This window comes from Callorhinchus milii, unplaced genomic scaffold, assembly GCF_018977255.1.
Source record: "Callorhinchus milii isolate IMCB2004 unplaced genomic scaffold, IMCB_Cmil_1.0 Scaffold1, whole genome shotgun sequence".
Taxonomy (NCBI): domain Eukaryota; kingdom Metazoa; phylum Chordata; class Chondrichthyes; order Chimaeriformes; family Callorhinchidae; genus Callorhinchus; species Callorhinchus milii.
The window spans coordinates 82,866,687-82,887,211 of NW_024704742.1; the positions used below are offsets into that span (position 1 = coordinate 82,866,687).

Consider the following 20,525-nt stretch of genomic DNA (forward strand, 5'->3'; position numbering starts at 1 on the left):
CTCTTTCCATGGTTCTCAGTCCCAGATGCCTGCTTTCTCACCACTCTCGTCTCTCTACAGAAAGCCATTGTGTTGTCTCTTGAACCCATTTCTTCTACTGTTTCAGTATTATCAGCCATTGTTCCTCAAAATTATAACAATAATGATGATATTCCTTGCATTTGATATAGTGCCTTTCACGTCAAGAGGATGTCTCAAAGCGCTTTACAAGATTTACTGTGAAGTGTAGTGACTGTGCACATTGTAGGCAAACACAGCAGCCAGTTTGAGCAAAGCAGTGACCCGCAAACAGCCACAAAGTGAATGACCGATTTTATCTGATAATTCAGCCTGACGTCCATTCTTACTTATATATTGCTTTTTTTAAAAAAAATTACATTCCCTGTTGATTCGGAACAAGAGAAACAGAAGATGATCACAAAGATCTCAGTATGTGGTGAGCAACAACATACTTAGGAAGCTCTTGACTCTTGCTTTTGTTTAGAAAGCTTTGTGTCTGCTAATCCAGCAATGTGTCTATTGCAACACAGAATCATTTTTGCGAAGGAATTACCCCCAGGCCATGCTTGAACTGTCCATTATGAGCTTGTAATGTTCCCCATGGAGCGTATGGCAAATGCTGGCACAAGTGCTCCTTAGAAGCAAACGTTCTCACAAGAAGCGTGCCCATTAATTTACGTGTCGTGTATTACAGGCTGTGCTCTGTTTGGCCAGAGTTCTGCCTTATTTGATTAGTCATTTTGGCGTTTAATGTATCTCAAATGCCCTGTGTGCTGTGGTTTTAATTCCTTATGTATAGTTTGATGCCAAGTGATAATAAGCGGCAATAAAAAGGACAGGCTAAGCGCTTCTTTCGTAACAGCTGATTTCAATGTGGCTTTAAATATTTATGGTTTGAAGACTGGAAACTGATTTGATTTCTGCTTACTTGCCGCGCCAACTCCCACCCACTCCTTTTCCACTCCCATTGGGACTCCAGAAATAATCACTGTCCGCAATGTTAATGCTCCAACCGGTGTGGAGCGTCGCGTTCCCACTCGCTTCGTGCCGTTAGTTTGAGTGAGTTGTGCAGAGCCCCTGCTTCACTGTCTATCAGTGGAGTGTGTCTGAAAGTGAGAGTAGATTAACCAACAGAATTGGCCCTCAATCACTCTGCCTCCCCACGCTCCACCCCCCTCTCAATCCTCCAAACTGGATATATGGAAGGATAAAAGTGTAAGTGCTAATTAAAGGAATATTTGTTTTCATTCCCTTTTATAACTGGGACTAATAACACCAGGCACTGTACAGTTTGCTTTTGTACAGCTCTGCCTGTTACAATCTGTGAAGCTTTCGAGGAGCTAATCTCGTACAGACTGGAACTAACGGTCACTGTTGACTGCGAATGCTTCAGAGCAAACGTGAAACAGCTGCGAAAACATTGCTTGCTCTGGGATGAGTGCGAACCCGAGCTTAAGTGGCAAGAATGTGAAGGGTTCCAAGGCCTGACATTCCACATAGATCTTAAGCCATTTTGAGCTTGAAAAATGTTAAGGTGGCACAGAATGGTGTAAAATACTTTTAGACTTTTAATTCAATCTTAATTTGGAAGCTAATTTTCTGAACCTGTACAAAACAACCGGCTGCCGAAGTAAGGCTGAATTTTAGGGTTTCCACGATTCTTAAATCTTAAGCGACACTGGTCTAAAAGCTAAAACTATGAGAAATGTTGGGCTTGTGGACAGCACACGCTCGTGTCCCATTTAGAGCATGATGGTGATTCATATTCAGAGTGAATTTGCCAACTAGGGAGCTGAGGGCTCAGCTAAACAGCTGGACATATCACCACTGCAGATACGTAGCTAAGCAAGCGAGACAACGGGTTTGTTTTGGTGCTGTCGCGATATAAAATTCAGAGTTACGTTGGACGGAGCGGCAGAGCTCAATTGATTCCATTGCAGTCTTAACACAGTTGTTCCACTCAGTGTGGCGGCCCACACTGGCTAGAGCAGAACTGCTTTAAGCCTCGGGCACAGCTGTGAGCTTTCTCTCTGCAACAAATGGAGCATTTGATTATTAACGACATCTTTAATTTAGTACGGCTGTGAATTCCGTGCTTCTACAGAGGAAAGGCAGGAGGCTATGTGGGGTCCTGTTAGATAGTTGTTAGCAGAGAGAAGTAGTAGAGGGGTACCTAGCAGGTAGCACCAAGTCACGATCAGTAGCTTTTCTGTGCCTTTCTTGCCTGTTGCCTTGAGCTTTGAATATACTGTAAAGTGAATTGACTTTATATTTTGAGTGAAACGCGATGCAGAGCAGTGTCCCACAAACAGTCGTAGATTGAGTGATCAAATTATTATTTCTTAAAAAAAACAACTGGGTTCCTACCTACTGCTAGGTAAATAGAGGTGTGTTGAATAAGGAAACTTGGATTAACGCTTAGCCATGCTGGGAATCAAACCCAGGTCCTCTCACTTGTGAGGCGAGTGCTCTATTTAACCACTAAGCTACAACACTCCACAACAGATCGATTTGGTGCTAATGTGTGTGATCTTCCATGTGCTGAAGGATACTAACACTCACCATAGCTGTCCAGCAGTGGAGATGGGCTTCACTGAGGCTCAGGGGATACAATACAATTCATGTTTATATAGCCCCTTTCACTGCTCACAGCTAATTCATCTGCGACTGGGGATCATCTCTCCTCTGCTTCTTGGATCTGGGTAGCCTCCTTATGTTGTGGTGACCAGATCAAACAAAACCTATTTTGCTAGCTGAAGGTGACCTGTTCCAAGTGACAACTAAGTACCGAGCTGCAGCTTTAAGATGCACCAAGACAGTAGAACAAGATGACATGGGTTTAGAGTTACAAAAGGCAATATCAGGACAGACACCAGGAAGATTATATTTACCCGGAGCGTTATTAATGACTGGAAGTTAGGGTATACCCTGGAAGGATAATTAGTACCTGGACATTGGACTCATTTTAAAAATAGCCTAATGTTGGATGGGATGGTTGGTGTTTTGGGGGATGAGATTAGATGCACCTAAAGACCTTCTTCATCCAAATATTAACAAGATGAGGTGGAATTTCTTGGGACAAGTCTGAGTTATGATGGGAGTTTCCTCCACCTGCTGACCATATGTACGTGCTAGTGACTTGCGACTCGGTGCTCTTGACCCAGGGTATACCGGCAGTCAGTGTGACGGACTTCCGTCTGCTTTTGAAGAATCCTGGGGGGAGAAGGAGGAAGTGTCGTTCTCTGGGGAAAAAAATATTCTCTGAAAGCTTAATAGGCATGTAAACTCCAAAATCCCCAGAAAGCTGTGTTTTATTGATTGTCAAGTGTGTAGGCTGAGCGCAGGTTGCCCTCTTGAGAAATGTGCTCAAGCCATCAAAGACTCATTTGTGTTTTATCTAGCACCTGTGTTTATTTTCCTCTCGGAGCCTTTTGCTCACCTCGGCACAGAATTTGAGTTCCTGGCAAGCTCATTGCCATTCGACCTGCCAGCCAGGCTCTGAGAACCTGCCACACTTCTCCGAAGCAGTGGTATCACAATAAGACAGACAGCTGTTCTCAGTTGAGGGCTGGGACTCTGTTATAGTGCTCAGCGGGAAGCCCAGGCAGAGTATGAACTGTCAGAACAAAAGGAGCAGAACCCATTTGTGTCAATGGTTTCCTTTATTTCAGACTTGCTGTTTGGGGACTGTGAGCACATGACCCTGCGGAGAGCATTTGTTGAGATTGGGGGCGAGGGGAGGGGGAGGGAGAGAGAAGTGAGGAGCGGGGTGACCAGCGTGTGAGGCGCTGCTTCTTCCAAGCTCAAAAATATGGTGAGTGACGTCAGTTAGCCCTAGCGCTTAGTTTATCACAGTCCGTTCAGTTTTCCAAACAATCTTTCCCGGTCATTTAGCAAGATGCTGAGGAACAACACAAAGAAGTTTATCTCAACAGCATTAAAGTGGACATTAGCTTGCCAGAGTTCACTTGTACAAGGTTTATGGAGCAGAACACCATTTGGCTGGGAAATTCAATGAAAGCTGTAATGTGAGAGGAGTTGACATCCAAAGACTTAAAGGGGCACCAAATGGGGTTTCTCATGCATATTGTTTGTGAATCTGCAAAGCTGCCATTTGAACAGGGGAGATCAGGCACTAATGGAGTTTTCTGAATAATCTATATATTCAACGTCCCAGGCAGTAGGAGAAACAAATGATAACTATTGGCCTTACAGGGACATTTCTGTGCTTCACGCTAAACTACAGAAAGCAATAGATTTGTCAAAATAAATTAAATTTTTTTTTAGAAATAACGCACTCCATGAGGACAGTGTAAACCCATTTACTCAATGTTCTTACCTTTCCAGAAATTCAAACCCTATTCAAGAAAGTCTATAAAATATGTATTAAATAGGCTAAATGGTGATCTCTCTTCCCTTCTGCCCCATTAAAAGGTGAAAGTTTACGACAGTGGGTGAATGAATGAATGTCTTGCAAAGGCAGATGAGTTCCAGGGAGACGGCTGGACACTTCATAATGATGAGGCAAGTTACCAGTAATTCAATCAGATCAGTCTGTAATAAGCAGGTCAGGTTTACAGAACAGCCTGGAGCTGGGGCCCCTGTGAACAGCTCTGGAATGCTCCACAGTTGTGCCCGTTGGGCACAGCGTGGGGAGCCAGGCTGATTTGCGTGCCTGGGTATATTGTGGAAGAGACGCCACTGCTTGAGGCCTTAGCAGCCTCTCCACAGCAGCTGAGTGGTGGTATGTCCAGATGTTGCATATAAATCACCCGCACACAAGGAGAACAAAGCCTCGCTACCTCGCTTGTGAAAAGATATCCATCTTCCAACTCCAGAGTCTCAGTTTTTTAAAAAAAGACTGGTTTTCTTGTGTCGAGTTCATGTTGTGCCAGCCAGGCACTTTTAACCAAAAGGGATTCACAGTGAAGTGTTGGTACAGTGTCAGTCTTGCTTAGCGCTATGGGCTTTGTAAAATTGCCAAAGCCACTTTTTTTTCCCTCCCCCACCCCCCTCCCCCACCCCCCTCCCCCGGTGGAAGGTCAAGGTAAGCTAATCCTATGTAACCAGGTGGGTAGGCGCGATGCAGACACACAATGGCAACAATCCATCTGGTGAATCATTAAACACTTCGAGGAAAGTAACATGAGCCCTGGCAAAACGGAATCTGGAACATTCCGAGCGTATTCGCCACCCTGAGTAAAAATTGTCATCAGCATTCGGGCTTTTAGCCTATCTGCTCCCGAGAACTTCCTCACAAAATTCCTTTGACTCGCTAGCTCCATCCTGTATCTCAGTTACGGACCCTCTCAAGATCTATCTCTTTGATTGCGCTTTCGGTCATCTTTCCCTTCCCAACCCCAGCTCGGGTGACAAGCCAGTATTAAGCACCTTGTGATATCCTCCTGATGTGAAAGGCACTGGATAAATATAAATTTGTCCTCTAAACCTAACCAACATTCAATATTTGAGGAGAAAATTCTTCTCTGTGTTGTGTTAATTAGCAATGGTGATAATTATCAGAACCTTAGTGATTGCAGTTGAGATCTTTAACAACTAAAGACACAGTGAGACTGCCCCTCACCTCTGGACTCCACATAAGGCTGGGCCCAATGACGGCCACTGCACTTCCCTCCGGTGCCATTGGAGTACCGTTCAGCGGGACAGCACCATGACTCCATAATAATTTTTCAAGTTAAGCCAGTATCGCACAGCTTATGTTTCCCGTCAAGTTTGCAAAAAAAAGTCTGCGTTTTCCCTCCCCCAACTGTGTCCAAACTGTGTAACATAGTTCACAAAGCAGAACCAAGAGGAAATAAGACTACCAGACTGCTTCACTTAAGATTAACTTATCCATGTGTGTGTGTTGTGTGTGTGTGTATATATATATATATATATGCATATGGATATGATGTGTATATATGTGTGTGTGTATATATGGCATTTTGGGATATTTACAGAGGTATGGGGAAAGGATGGGGCAGTGGACCAGTTTGTAGCTCTTTCAAAGAGCCAGTATAAGCACGATGGTCCGAATGGCCTCCTGTGCCATAGGATTCTATGAATCTATGTATTGTGGGACTGCATAGTTGGTGCGACAACCTACTCCACTTATATCCACCTATTTCCCTAAACAACTCCCTTCCCCCCCTCCCCCCCACATTGTGACTAATTGCCTTGTAATTGACAGTTGATGCTGTATTATTACTCAGCCATCCTAAGAACCTCATAATATGATTGCCATATGCAGCAATTTCCCCAGTGACATAGATGTCACCAATTAATGACCATAATAATCCTTGAATTTGATATAGCACTGTATATCGCCGAGACGTCTTAAAGCGCTTCACAGGGCATACTGTAAAGTGGATTTAATCTGTTTTTTGCGTGAAGTTTGCACACAGTAATGTCCTACAACCAGCTGTGAAGTGAATGACCAACTTTTATTTGGGGATTTGTTGGCCAGGACACTAGGAGAAACTCTCTTTTCGAATAGTGTGATGGGATCTTTAATGCCCACCAGAACAGGCAGATAGGACCTCGGCTTAACGTTTCATCCAAATGACAAGGAAAATCTTCCCCCGGGAACTTCACTCCGAAAGTAGATTTCATTGGAGTGGAGTGTTGTTGAGTCAGCGTGACTTAATTATTAAGAAATTGCATTTGAAACCACAACCTATTGCATCCCAATGGCTAGATTTTGATATGCAAGTGGGTTAGCAAGGTTAAGTGCATTGTATTGACTGGTGTTTTATGTCATGCCCCTGTACGAACATTCTTTCAGTCATTCTTCTGATAAGAAATCTTAAAGCTTTAGACTTCATTCATTCACCATTTTTCCCTGCTGAGATTTTCATTCACTGTCTGATCAACTAGATACTATTTACTATCCTCGCTACCATGGGCTCTGGACTCCAGAAGAGGTGTGGTAATTTGCTAAGCTACATATTAGCTTACATTATTTAAACACTGTGACGGCCAGAGGGTTGTTACTATTTTAAAGAGGCTGTTTTCATAATAACAATAATAATTATAATCTTGATATTTGATTTATAATATAATATTCCTTGCATTTGATATAGCACCTTATCACGTCTTAGCTGTGGTTTACCGAGTTTCCCTTCAGTCAGACATGCTGTACGTGTATCTTATTAAACCAGTTAGTTGTTAGCAATGCCTTGTTTGACATTTTGAGTTATTGATCCGTTTACTTAAACATGATTTGGACAGCCTTTCTGCTACACCAGGCTTTCTTTCACCATTTTACTCTTTCTTTATTATTAATTGGAAGCCAAAAAGGAACACGTCTTTGGTTAGCTTCAGGGTATTGCAAGTGAGCATGTTCTTTCTTGAGTGAGTACCAAGTGTGTGAACTTACACATTCCTTGCTTCTCTTTCTTCAGAAAGCACGGAGCTGTCTGTAGGTGGGGGCGAATTCCACCTAGTCTTTGCCAGTTGAGCCCATTTTGTCCTAATTTTTGATTTCAATCTTGATTTGGAAGCTGTTTCTTTTTAAAAGCCGCTTTCAATTTAAAACTGAGCGGAGGATCTATGGATATGGGTAGTTGGCTTGTAGTTACATGATATTATGTTAAGTTCTACTGTACAATTTATTTTAAAAACTCTCTTCTGATTTCAAGGGTTGGCTTGTGTCACCTTGGCTCAGCAAGTAGCACTCTCTCCTCTGAGTCAGAAGCTGTGGATTCCATCCCAATGGCAGAACTTTGAACTTGTTATGTAGGCTTCCACTCCAATGCAGTGCTGGGGGAGCATTGGATTGTTGGAGGTGCCAACCAATTGAGGAATCCTATTAAAAATGCCATGGATTAGTCAACACTGTATCTGAAGTGCAGATTGCATGAGCCATTTTTGTTCTTTATGCATTAATACAAACAGAGAGAATAGCAGCAGCGACGCAAATGGGCTGGATGGCCTCCTGTACTGAAACAGTTTATGTTTCACTGTAATAGATCAATAGCATTTTGAAGTTCAGAAATAATATCAGCTCCCATAAGAATGGAATGAATTTGCCATGAAAAGCATCATTTTCTCCACAATCTTGAAGTGTTGTCCAAATCTGCAGGACACTCAGGCTACAGATAGCAGGATGACATAGCAGAAGGCTGCAAAGCCCTGTTAGATTTCAGCACCTAACAAGAGACCAGTGGTGACCTTATCCCATTATCCACAGTTGATATCTTTATCTGTATCTTTGTGGTGGGATTGTAACATTAATTGAATTTATGGAGGAAATTAAATGGCAACTTTCCATTTGATCTCAGGTAGTGCCTCAGGAGGGGCTGCTTTTCAAAGACACAGTTACAAAAAGGTTTTCAGAAGGTTAGGGAAAAGCAATTTCTCCCAAATACCAGGGAGACAAAAGAGGCATTGTCAGCCTGCGCCTGCAGCATGACTGACTGAAAAAGAAGCTGAAAGCATGGAATACACTCCTCATTTTACACTGGTTGATAATGTCGAGTTTAGAAAAGAAAGGAGGAGGGCAAGAGCCTGAGAAAGATTTTGGTATCTGGAACCAAATGCGCGATTGTTTTTTTGTTGGGGGCGTTGGTCGGGTTTCTGACACACGCAGAAATTAATTACTGTGCTTAAGAATGTACAAACCGGACTGAGAATTCCACATATGTATGCCCCCACATGCATGGATATCTCCCTGGGTTTAGAATGCAATACATACTCTCTCCCTGGAGGGATTCCCCAAGCTTCCCATGGCTTGTCTAGCTCGGGCCACCCTACCCGTTACAGCTTTGGGTTGCAGGGTTAACAGGAGCTGAATGGGATGATTCCCTGCCCCCAGTGACTGGTCTGCACTTCCAAGCCCTGCCAGTGAGCCAGACTGACTATGCTGTCATCAGAAATGCCCTGGAGTAATTCAGAACTGTCTGACTCAGGAAAGAGACTTCAAGACCCTCACAGAGGGTTGGCTCAATTCCGACATTCCATTGCTAAACATGTCACTGTGAAGTCAATTCAGCTCCAAGGGCTGCCTGCTTACTTTCCCTCTTTTGTGAGCCAGAAGAGCAATGAAAAATAGGATAATGAGAGTCAAGAGTCCGGCACTCGGGGGGGGGGGGGGAATGAAAACAGTATTGCCGGTAACTGAAAATGAGTTGCAGAACAAGGAATTTTGTTGCAATGCAATTACTACTGGAGCTGAGTTTCCGCTGGTTGACGCAATCCATTTCCAGTTACCAGAAAGAGTTGCTATTTGAGGTACCAGAAGACACGAGAACACAGTCCCCATCCTCTGGCGTGGGTTATTGCCTTCAGTAATTTGGAGGAATTAAGAGAAAACCTATACCAATTAAGCAGATGTTGGAAGACCTTTCAGAATAAGGTCTGTGCTGAGAACAAAAGGGCATAATTCAATTTGCTATACATCATAATTTGCTTCTTGATGTATGCAGCACCCAGCAGTATTGTTGAAGAGTTTTTTTATTACTTAATAAAACATCCTATTAAAGCCTTCAAATGTAAATTGTTGTAAATAATGCTCATTCCCAAATATCTTGCCTGTGACATTTGTGCTCAGTGCAGCAGCCCAATAGAGTGCAGTGGACACAAAAACGTTCACTGATGCCATAAACTGAATATTCCCTTGTGTAAAGCTGCTATCTTTTGTGCATTTGTTGCATTCTCCACATAATGCACACTGCGAGCTGTGGAAGAAATGAAAAGTAATGCTTAAAGGCAAGAAAAATACAACACTAAATGGGACCGGCCTCATTGTGAAAGCAGTGCAGGTAATCAGACATCATGAAAAATGCCAGTTGTGTGCAGTGCTAATCAAAAACGTCTTCCTTCAGGAGTTGTCCTGTCACGATTATATCACATTGTGCCAACTGTCTTTGCTTTCTTCCATTCTCCTTTTCTCTTTCTAGCTACTTTCTTTTTCTTTCAGACTTTCTTTCTCTCAATCAGAGTCTCTTTCTCTCCCTGACTCTAGCTCTCACTCTATCTGTTTCTCTATGACTTTCTCTATCTCTGTTTCTTCCTCTGACTCTCTCTCCAATTTCTAAACCTAAACTGTACACTGTAGATTGCTAAATAAACACCTATGTGCTGCCAACTCACAGTCGCTCTATGCAAGTAACTCGCAGGCAAAACAACCTCACACACATGTACACAGCTGGATTGATTTTGCTTACAGCACAAGTTGATTTTAGTATTGGAACCTGATGTGGATAAGGGAACACATGGACGGTTAGAATGCAGAAAAGCGGCCTCGCCTTCTACCGTAGTTTGGCTTTGAATTTTTTGATGGCCCAAGCACTGGCTGAAATATTGCATCAAGTTGCGTACACATTTAGTAATGAACTTTGCTGACTGTATTGTCTGTCACTCATGTTCACTTTGACAAATGGCATTGAATCGGTGCCCATGGATTTTGGCTTCATTAAAGACACTATGAATGGGAATAGAAATGAACTGTAGGACAATGAAAGCATTTCATAAATCTCAAGCGTGTTGATATTTCCAGTAAGGTTACCTTTGTGCCTGTGTCTGTGATAAGAGAATAGCTGTGTGTATCTTGTGTTGTACAGCACCTAACACAATAATCTGCACCTGCCTGCCCTGTATCTCTCAGTCAAGCTGCTGTTGCATTATGTAATGAGACTGAATCCTCTTTTGTTGCTCTGTGTTGACTGGCTTTGGGGAGTATTGCAATATAATCCGAAGCAGCATTAACCTGACTTTATTAGAAAAGTATTTTAAATCAATGGGACTCTCTTCCATTCAACACATTCATCCCTGGGGAAGGTTATTTTTTCATTCTTGGTAAATTTACCGGGTTTGGTTAGGTTAGATTATGAAGGGATAATCCCTCTATAAGCAATCGCTCCATACCACCAAGACCAGTAACGAACAAGGGAATATAATATCTCAATCTATGATTTAAAGGTTCCAGGTATGACCATTCATCCCACATTAAACTGAACCTGTTAAAGCCCACGTACATTTAAACAAATTAAACCAATCCGTCTCTTCTTTTTTGACGGAATTTTATTTTGTCTCGAATTCATTCTGCTGCTTATGAATTCAAAAATATAATTCCTACATTTAATCTAGCACCATTCATGTCGGAAGGATGTCTCAAAGTGCTTACAGAATATACTATAACATGTAGTGACTGCAAATTCTGCTGGAAAATATCTGCAAACAGCCATGGAGTGAATAACCAATTATATTTGGGGAGTTGCTGGCCATGACACCAGGAGAAACTCGCTTCTGTTTTCGAATAGTGCAATGAGATCTTTAATGTCTACCTGAACAGGCAGACATGGCCTTGATTTAATGTCTCATCTGGAGGTGGCACTTCCAACATTGCAGCGCTCCCCCATTGCAATGTCTGCCTAGATTGTTATCAGTTGGACTAAAGCATTTTTGATGCTGAATCACTGCACAATATTTGAGAAGGAAAGATCTCTCAGAAGATGCGATTTCTACTTTGAATTATTCAGGAGACCTTATAGAGTGCAAGCCATTTTACTGTTGTGTTTTACTCATCCGGTGTGTCGTGACCATTTAGTGCATCTTTGATCAGTCACGTTCAGATAGTGCAGACTTATCAATCTAACGTATAGCAATTCTACTTTCTCAATGTTATCACTAATGTATTACGTTGTTGCCTCTGAATATAGATTCCCTTGGGATGAATTGTGTGTGTGTGGGGTGGGGAGCTTCACATTCAACTGTTAGGAAAAAGCTCTTAAGAATTTCTTCCCTCAGCATTTATCATTCATCTGAAGCCCATCAATTTTAGAGTAGGTCTTCACTTGGGGGAAGCTATTCAGTGAATAAGATTTCCTGAGCCAGATCATTTTCTTGCATTGACAAAGGAGCATGAGATATTGATGTGCATTTGGCTCCAGTGTTTTGGGAGGGCAGGGAGGAAAGTTGGAATACATTACAATTCATATTTATACAGAGCCTTTCATGTCGGGAGCACATCTCAAAGCGTTTAACTCTGCTGGATGGGCAATCAAGCTAGGGGTGGGAGCCGAAGGGGGTGGGAAGGAGAAACCTGCTCTAAAGGATGGTGAAAGAGGTACATCTTGAGATAAGACTTGAAAGAGGAGAGGGAGCGAGTCAGAGGGACTCTGGGATGGATTACTGAATGCAAATGGAAGTGAATCCAGTTCATGTTTTGAGAAGGGAGTTTTTTCCAGCGTCCTTTTTTTAAAAAAATGTGGTCATTCACTTCATGGCTGTTTGTGGGGTATTGCTGGCTGTAAATTAACAACAATAACTTGCATTTATATAGCGCCCTTTACGGGGAGTGAGCATCCCAGAATGCTTGACAGTTGCTGAGTCTGACCCCAAGCCAGGGAGAAAGGGAAGGGGGAGGTGAACCATAAGCACAATCAAAAAGCAAGGTCTTTAGGCCGGATTTGAATGTGGGGAAGGAAGGGGTAAGGCAGAGAAATTGAGGGAGAGAGTTCTAGAGTTTTGGGGTGTAGAGGCTGAAGGCACGGCCACTGGTGATGGAGGGGACAAGGGACAAACAGGAGGCCGGGGCCAGCCGAGCGGAGACAGAGGTTGGTAGAATGGGGGATAAGCAGATCGGACAGGTAGGGAGGTGTGAGGGCATGAAGGGATTTGAAACCAAGTTGCGCACGGGTTTGGTGAATGTGAGGCAGAGCCAGGGGAGATTGAAGAGTTCAGAACCGCAGGAGAGAAGATGTTGGTGGGAGCCAAAGTGTATGACGTCCGTCTTGCCGACATTCAACTGCATTTTGAAATTTGCGCTCATCTAGCCCTTGATGTCTGTCAAACAAGCTGCCAGGACATCAGCAGACCTGGGAGTTGCAGCTGGAGAAGTAGAAGTAGATTTGGATGGCATCCTCATACATGTAGAAGTTGACATGTTGAGAGGGGGGAGCATGTAGATAAGGAAAAGAAGGGGCCAAGGCTGGAGCCCTGGGGTTCTTCACAATTGAGCTTCACAATTGAGCTGGGCAGGGACGGGAGAAAAAACATTGGCCGATACGAAGTGCTGGCGGTTTGTTAAATAGGATTCGAACCATGTGGATGCAGTCTCACTAAGGTGGATGAGGATGACGTGGTCGAATGTGGTGGAGAAGTTCAGGAGAACGAGGAGGCAGAGGGAGAGAGGATATCATTTGGTCATGAAATTATATTGGCTGCTTCCCTACAAATTACAGTCACTTCACTGCAGTTTACAGTACATCCGATAAAGTGTATTGACACATTCTCCTGATGTGAAAAGTGCTATATCAAGTGCAAGGATTATTATTATGATAATATGAATAATAATAATATTAATTCCGCCATTATTATACACCACATGCCTAATAATAATCCCAACNAAAAAATAATAAATTGGTCATTTTCAATCCACGACTGTTTGTGGGGCACTGCTGTGCGCAATTGGCTGCCGCGTTTTGCCCACAAAATCACTTTACAGTCTATTCTGTGAAGCGCTTTGAGACGTCGAAAAGATGTGAAAAGCGCTTTATCAAATGTAGGGATTATTATTATTAATATAGTGCCTTATCACATCTTTGAGACCTATCAAAATGCTTCACAGAGTATACGGTCAAATAGCATAGCAGTGTCCCACAAACAGTCGTGGTTTGAGTGACCAATTTATTTGTATTTTTTGGTTGTATAAATATGGTTGTAGTCTCTCACACACACAGTCACTGTGCATACGCAGATTGAATGTGATCCTATTAAACTGATCATAATACACAGACATTTCGCCCACAAAATACACAGCAAATTCACTTTACAGCATATTCTGTGAAGCTGTGAATTATTTATTAATTCTGATGGGTGATCCAGTTGGATAATATTATGCCTGTAGCTCTACGACTCACAACGAGAAAATGCTCAGGGCTGTCTGACCTCACTTGCCCAGCAGCCAGAGAAAATTAGAAGGAAAATCAACCTTGGCAACATTTCATGACTTCAGCTGGGCGTGATGGGAAAATACCATGAGGAGAAACCTCAACCCTCAATAAAACAACAACAGAACAATTATATATAATCAGCCTGCAGGACAGTACTTTCACTACCAGATGCTCTGGATTTCGAGCAGAATCACTGGCAGCGTTTGGCAACCCATGCAATTGGATGAGGGCCCCGAGGTATAAAAGGGGACCCTGTTATCGTGATTCAGTGACTTATTGGTTGACATGCTTGGGTTGGGCACTTTGCTCTGAAACCCATTGAAATCACCTCCCCGTCAACCTAATCCGCTGGGGGCAGGGGCTGTTTGCATGCCAATCCGTGGCCACTCCCGGCCCAATACTAGCTGCCCTCCAGCCAAAAGCCGCGTTGCTGGAGTGGGACATATGCCAAACTAAGTTTGGTTTCCCAGGTTTCCCAGCTACTAAGCAGCTGAAGCCGCGCCACAAGTGGCTGGACGCCACACTGACAGGGGCCCCGGAATTGAGCTTTGCATGGGGGCTCCCAAGGGGAAACACACCTTCCCTGATCAGAACATAGCTTTCTGATCGCATTGATTCACTAATCCTTCCCAGGCGTCTCCTGTACAGATGTGGCTTCCTCAGTCTTGGCAAATTGCTTTGGAAAACTCCCATTGGGTAGCAACCACAAGGCACAACCAACCATTTCTCTTAGTGTTGGACCCTTGACCTAGCAAGTCAGGTGACGCTGGCTAAACATGCCCTAATTTCTCCTGCAAAACGCACACAGTCACTACACTTTGCAGTATATCCTGTGAAGTGCTTTGACATGAACACCTGATGTGAAAGACATTGTTTCAAATGTAAGAATTACTATTATTGTTACTTACCAGTAGTAGTTAAAGTTTGAAAGTGTTCTGTTTGGGGTGGCCCCAGTGGGCAAAGACACCAGCCAGTGAAGTGTAGGGTTATGCTAGAAACAGAACATTGCAATTTCAAATCCCAGTGTGTGCTGAGTTAGGTGAACTTTATTTTGGGAACAGGGAAAATCAGCCAGGGTTTCAGCCCTGGTTGCTATCCAGAGACTTCCATTGGAAATTGGGTTTATTTCATTAAAAAAGGCAGGAGAAAAACGTCAGGAACAATATTGTCTGCCCACAAAACATACAATTACTACACTTTACAGTGTATCCCGTGAAGCTCTGTGAAACTCCTCCTGATGTGAAAAGCACTATTCCAAATGTAAGGATTATTATTGTTATTAGTGCAAATTAAAACCCAGATAACCTTTTCTGAGGAAGGTCCATCAAACACCATATGGAAGGCAGACAGGGGAGGGTGGGCAAGGTGCCATGTTACCAGGACTCTGCACTATAAATAAAGCAGTGATCAGCAATGTGAATAATCTTCAGTGATTTTTGAATACAAAAACGAAATCGCCATTGAAATTAATTTTGATATGCGCTTAACACCAAGGCCCCCCAAAAAGGCACGTTTATGAAAGATGCTGCTGCTGATTAGATGAAAGGAACAATCTGTGTTGGTTTGTTTGAAATGTTTTTGTCATATTGGAATGCATTGTCTTCAAGTCACAAACTGGCTATGAAATGTGTATGTGTGATGCACTTGTAAAATAACAATGACTTTCATTTATTGCCCATCCTTCACCTAGGTTAGAGTGTTGAAGCGCTGGAATTGCATTGCTTTTGGAAACGTTGACAACTTTTAAGCCTGTCTTTGTTTTAAAACAGTGCATGGGGGTTACCTTTGAATTTAAGAGGTTGCTTTTCGGTCCACAATTCCACTTAGCCTCAGCCTGTGAGACCAATTAGTCTTAATATTTATGATTGTGCAAATTTGTCGAAATTTCCTAAATTAATTTAGAAGCCTGCTCCAAGTTTGGTGTCCAAATTAAAACTGTGTTCAATAATTGTATATTTTAAGAGGAAATGGCTGATAGGCTAAGGTTAGATGGAATTTCAGTCCAGTTCCTAAAATCACGTGAGTCCAGTTCAATAGCTACACAATAATCACTGATCAAAACTGCATAGACCTCCCCAGCGATAAATGAGTGTTCCATCATTTAGAATAATGTGGCTTAACAAGCCAATTAATTTCTCATCTGTTGGGCCACAGGTCAGACAGAGCTTGTTTCAATAGCAGAAGCCAACAAATAGCAAAGCAAATGGAAAACAATAGATTTTTTTAATATTTCAAGTGAGAGGCCAACATTGAACGGATGAGATATATATTCTGTAGCATACTATCATTGGGGTATTTTAGGTATCAGCCTGACTTAGTTGGAAGCACTCTCACCTCTGAGTTAATAATCTTGACCCTGTGTAGGTTCAGATCTCACATCTTGGATTTTGAACCTAACGTCTGGACTGACACTCCAATGTATTGTTGGGAGAAGCTTTTCTTTGTCAGAGGTGCCGTCCTCTGGATGAAAGGTTAAATCCTGTCTTCCTGTACAGGTGAACGTTAAAGATCACATGGCATTATTTGAAAAGAGAAGGGAATTTCTCCCAGTGCCATGGGCTACAATCTCCAAGATAATATTGGGTCACTTACTTCATGGCTGTTTGTGGGATGGCGCTATGGACAAATTGGCTGCCACATTTACCTACACTTCACAGTATATTCTTTGAGATGTCCTCCTGATGTACAAGGAGTTATATTAGATACAAAGATTATTGCGTTAAAATATGTAACATCTTTGCATTTTAATAGCACGACTCTTTTTATGATGGATCAAATACCTTGTTCTTGTCTCATTTAAGAAGTGTATGACTCCCTTTCTCAGCTCCAGGTATATTTGAGGTTAAATTGTGAAGCACAGTAATGGATGTCAGAGATTCTGTTCAGCTGAAATGCAGGAACAAATTTGACATTTGAAATTTGACATTTTTGACGTTGCAGTGTCAACTTTGTTACAATAATAGATGGTCCTGTAGCTCAGTGGTTAGAGCACTCGCTTTGCAAGTGAGAGATCTGGGTTCGATTCCCGGCAGGGCGAAACCTTGGGCAAGTTTCCTTACTCCATACGCCCAATAATAATCCCTCCAAAAAAACAAAACAATAATAAATTGGTCATTTTGAATCCATGACTGTTTGTGGGACATTGCTGTGCGCAATTGGCTGCCGCGTTCGCCCACAAATATACGGTCAATTCACTTTACAGTGTGTTCTGTGAAGCGCTTTGGGACGTCCTCCCGACGTGAAAAGCGCTATATCAAATGCAAGGATTATTATTATTATTATGGTAATTTAATTACTGTTTCATTGAAAAGACTGGGGAGCTATTTGGTGAATATCAACATAGCCTAAAATCTATTCATTAAATATGTACTGCCGAAAGTGGCTGCTTGTGTTTTCATAGAGTTAAAAACATGGGAAGTATTTGATACACATCATTACAGCTTTTTTTGGTGCCACGTTTATGTCACTTTGATTTGTGGATTCTTGTCTGGTCGCCAAGACATAAAAGGGCTGCCCAGATCTTAGAGAAAGAGAGGAGAGCAATAAGGATGATTCCCAGTGTTAGAGCAATGAGCTGTGAGCTACTGTTAGATAAACTAAAGACCATCAGCCTTTAAAAGAGACGTCTCAAATGAGACCTTGCAAAGGTATGTAAGATTCAAAAGAGAACTGAGAAAGTAAACCAGAAACAATACTTTCAGGTATGCAAATACAGTGGAACAAGAGGGTACAGGATAAAAGTTGCAAAAGGAAATTTCAGAACAGACACCAGGGAGCTATTTTTTTTATCCAAACTGCAGTGGGTTACCAGGAAGGGTAATCGAGGCTAGGACACTGGATTCATTTAAAAAGAGCTTAATTGTGTGATGAGAGGACAATAAGGTGGTGTTATGGAAGGATGAGATCAATTCTTCATCCAAACCGATCTTGTGAAATGCCTGTCAGAAACCTGTTTTAGGAAGTGAAATGGTTAACAAGGCTTTTGACATAGTCAAATTTGAATCTCCTTGGTTGTCCTGCATGAGTGGGGAAAGAGCAGGGAATTGGGGTTGTTAACATCTAATGGAAGAGCAAGCATTAGCATAAGATTGATGGGCCAAATGGCATCTTCCTGTATTGTAATTTATATAATTCTATCAGTTTCTGTATGGGGATAACATCAGCACAGTTTGAAATCAGCAAATGAACACAAGAATATTTAATTTATATTAAATATAAATGTTTACTTTAAAAAGTATATAAAAATAAATATTGGGTACAATGGAAGCATTGCATTTTCGAAGCAAAGTCCTGTAGTTCGATATTTATTTCTTCAATCCAGTAGGCAGCGCCTTAACGTTACTAAGAACAGTTAAATTGAACATCATTAGGGCAATAGTCTGCTTATTTGTCTGGCAAGCAGTCAGCCTTGATAACCTCCGTGTAATGAGTAATGCAGAGGCATCTGCAATCTCTCAATTTATAGCTCTACAGTTGCTTTTAATTCAGTGTCACCCTGCATGTATCAGCCCAATAAAAGGCATCGCTCTTTGCAACGGCTTTTTAATGGTTAACTTTTTGATCCACCGAGAGACCTTGCCAGCTCCCTAAAGTAACATGGCTGTTATTGTTTTGCACGCCAGCTGTAAAGATGGTTTTCTTTAAATATCTCAGATGTTTAGATGTATCTCAGATGCTCTTTTGCCCACAAATACACAGCCAAATCCACTTTACAGTATATTATGTGAAGCGCTTTGAGACATCTCAGCGACGTGATGAGGCGCTATATCAAAATGCGAATGCAAGGATTATTATGTACGTTACAACAATGATAAGACTTGTATTTGATACAGAGACTTGTCAGGTAGAAACGTCTCACGTACCTTTACCCGATGAGTTACTCTGAAGCATAGTGGCTAGCTTTAGGTAGCCAGTAGCTAAAATGCTCTTTTTTATTGTATATAAAGTAGGTATCTGGCATATTTTTCCTCCCTACTTTTGTTGCAAGATTTCAAGGTTAAAGGTTTCAGCAGATGTGATTATTATAGAGCCTGGAGGGATGTGCTGCACTGAAACACAAAATAGTAGCAAATGCCCACAGTCAACAGTAATTTTCTGTCTCACTTGCCTTTGATGCCTTTTCGTTGCTGTTTGAAGCTGCTACTGGGCCGGTTTCCTCTATTGTTTGATGTGTTATTGTGTTCTTTCTTGTGCAGTTTTAAAAAATAAATAGTTAAATTTACAATGTTCGCAATTCCTCTCATCTGTCTGTGTTACATATTTAAAGTCCCGCTGTAGTTCGGTGCCAGTGTGAATAACAGCACTATTTGATCATTTATATTTCCACTTACAACAACTTTAGAGCTCAAGCACTTTGTGGAGTGAGGGGCAATCAGAATTAAGTGGTGGGACAGTTCTCACATGGTCGACAGGAATATTCTGCATGCAATAAAACCCTGTTCACATACAAAATGCACTGTCTTTTAATACCCTTTAATCCGGTGAAGTACTTTGAGACACCGTCCCTACTTTGTGTATGAAATGCAAGGTTTATTATCCTTATATTATTGTTACATTATAACATGCTTCATTATAACGAGGGTTCAGACATTGGATTGTAGACGGTGACATTTTCTCACCGTAAAATCCCAAATTCACGACACCGTTTCAACCAGATCTGATATAAGTGCAAATTATCTTTGTTGTTATTGTTGTCGTTCGAAACAAGTCAGCGCAACTACATGATTTGAAGCCCACTCAATGTGTTCCGATGGAGCTGGACAGATTATATGTGATCGGTGACGTTATAGTGCGCAACATTGTAGTTCAGTTGTAGTTTAAGGCAGCTGTTCTTGATAGTGCCCTGTTATAACGCAGGTTGTAATTTTTTGCCCTCTCCTCAACTAACACCTGCGATTCCATTGTATTTTTAGTCACCTGAAATTGTTACATGGCGCTCCATGTTTTAAATTATGGCTTTAATGGAATAGTCATTATTCAGTCACCCCCAGGAGATAGAGCCTGAGGTTGCAACTTTCACAAATCGGTAGGTTCTGCGTGCACTGGGGTGTTGTGGGCTCGCTGATCTGAATGGACTTTTGTGTCATGTAACAAAACAGATTGATGTTGTGAACGAAGGATAACAGGGAGGGTGGGTATTCTGGAGAGTTGAGTTCAAATGGGCCCAACGGCCTTCTTCAATCTTGCAATCTTGTAATCCTCATTTCATATTGCTCAGATAGATCTGTTGATCTCAGTTTCCCAATAAAGTGATTGTTCCTTCAGAACAAAAACACAAAACAGGAGGCAACTCATCCACTCACAATACCTTCACACACCTCATCTTATGCTAAGCGCTAGTAATTGCATTCACTGATCAACCCGCAAATAGCTCAAGCTCTTCCAGGCTTAAGTGCTACATTATCTGTGTTCAAGAGAATCCTGGAAAACTATTATTCTGTTTGTCGGTGCATTTGCAATGCTGTCCCTTCTGCTGCTGGAGATGAACGCACCCCAGTCAAAGGGTTGAAAAGGTAACAACATACGTTCACGGGAGTTGAGAAGGTAAAATAAAAAGGAAAAAATCAGGTAGTACAAGGGATGGTAAACACAAGGTATATTTCACAGTAGTGTATTTCTGTGTGTTATTGT

At 42.0% G+C, this 20,525-nt stretch overlaps 1 protein-coding gene across 1 annotated transcript in view; it reads left to right on the top strand.

Moving 5' to 3' along the window:
- The window catches only part of LOC103185469 (protein tyrosine phosphatase receptor type D), a 327,531-nt gene that overhangs the window by 45,657 nt on the left and 261,349 nt on the right, over window positions 1–20,525 (top strand). The window lies entirely within an intron of this gene.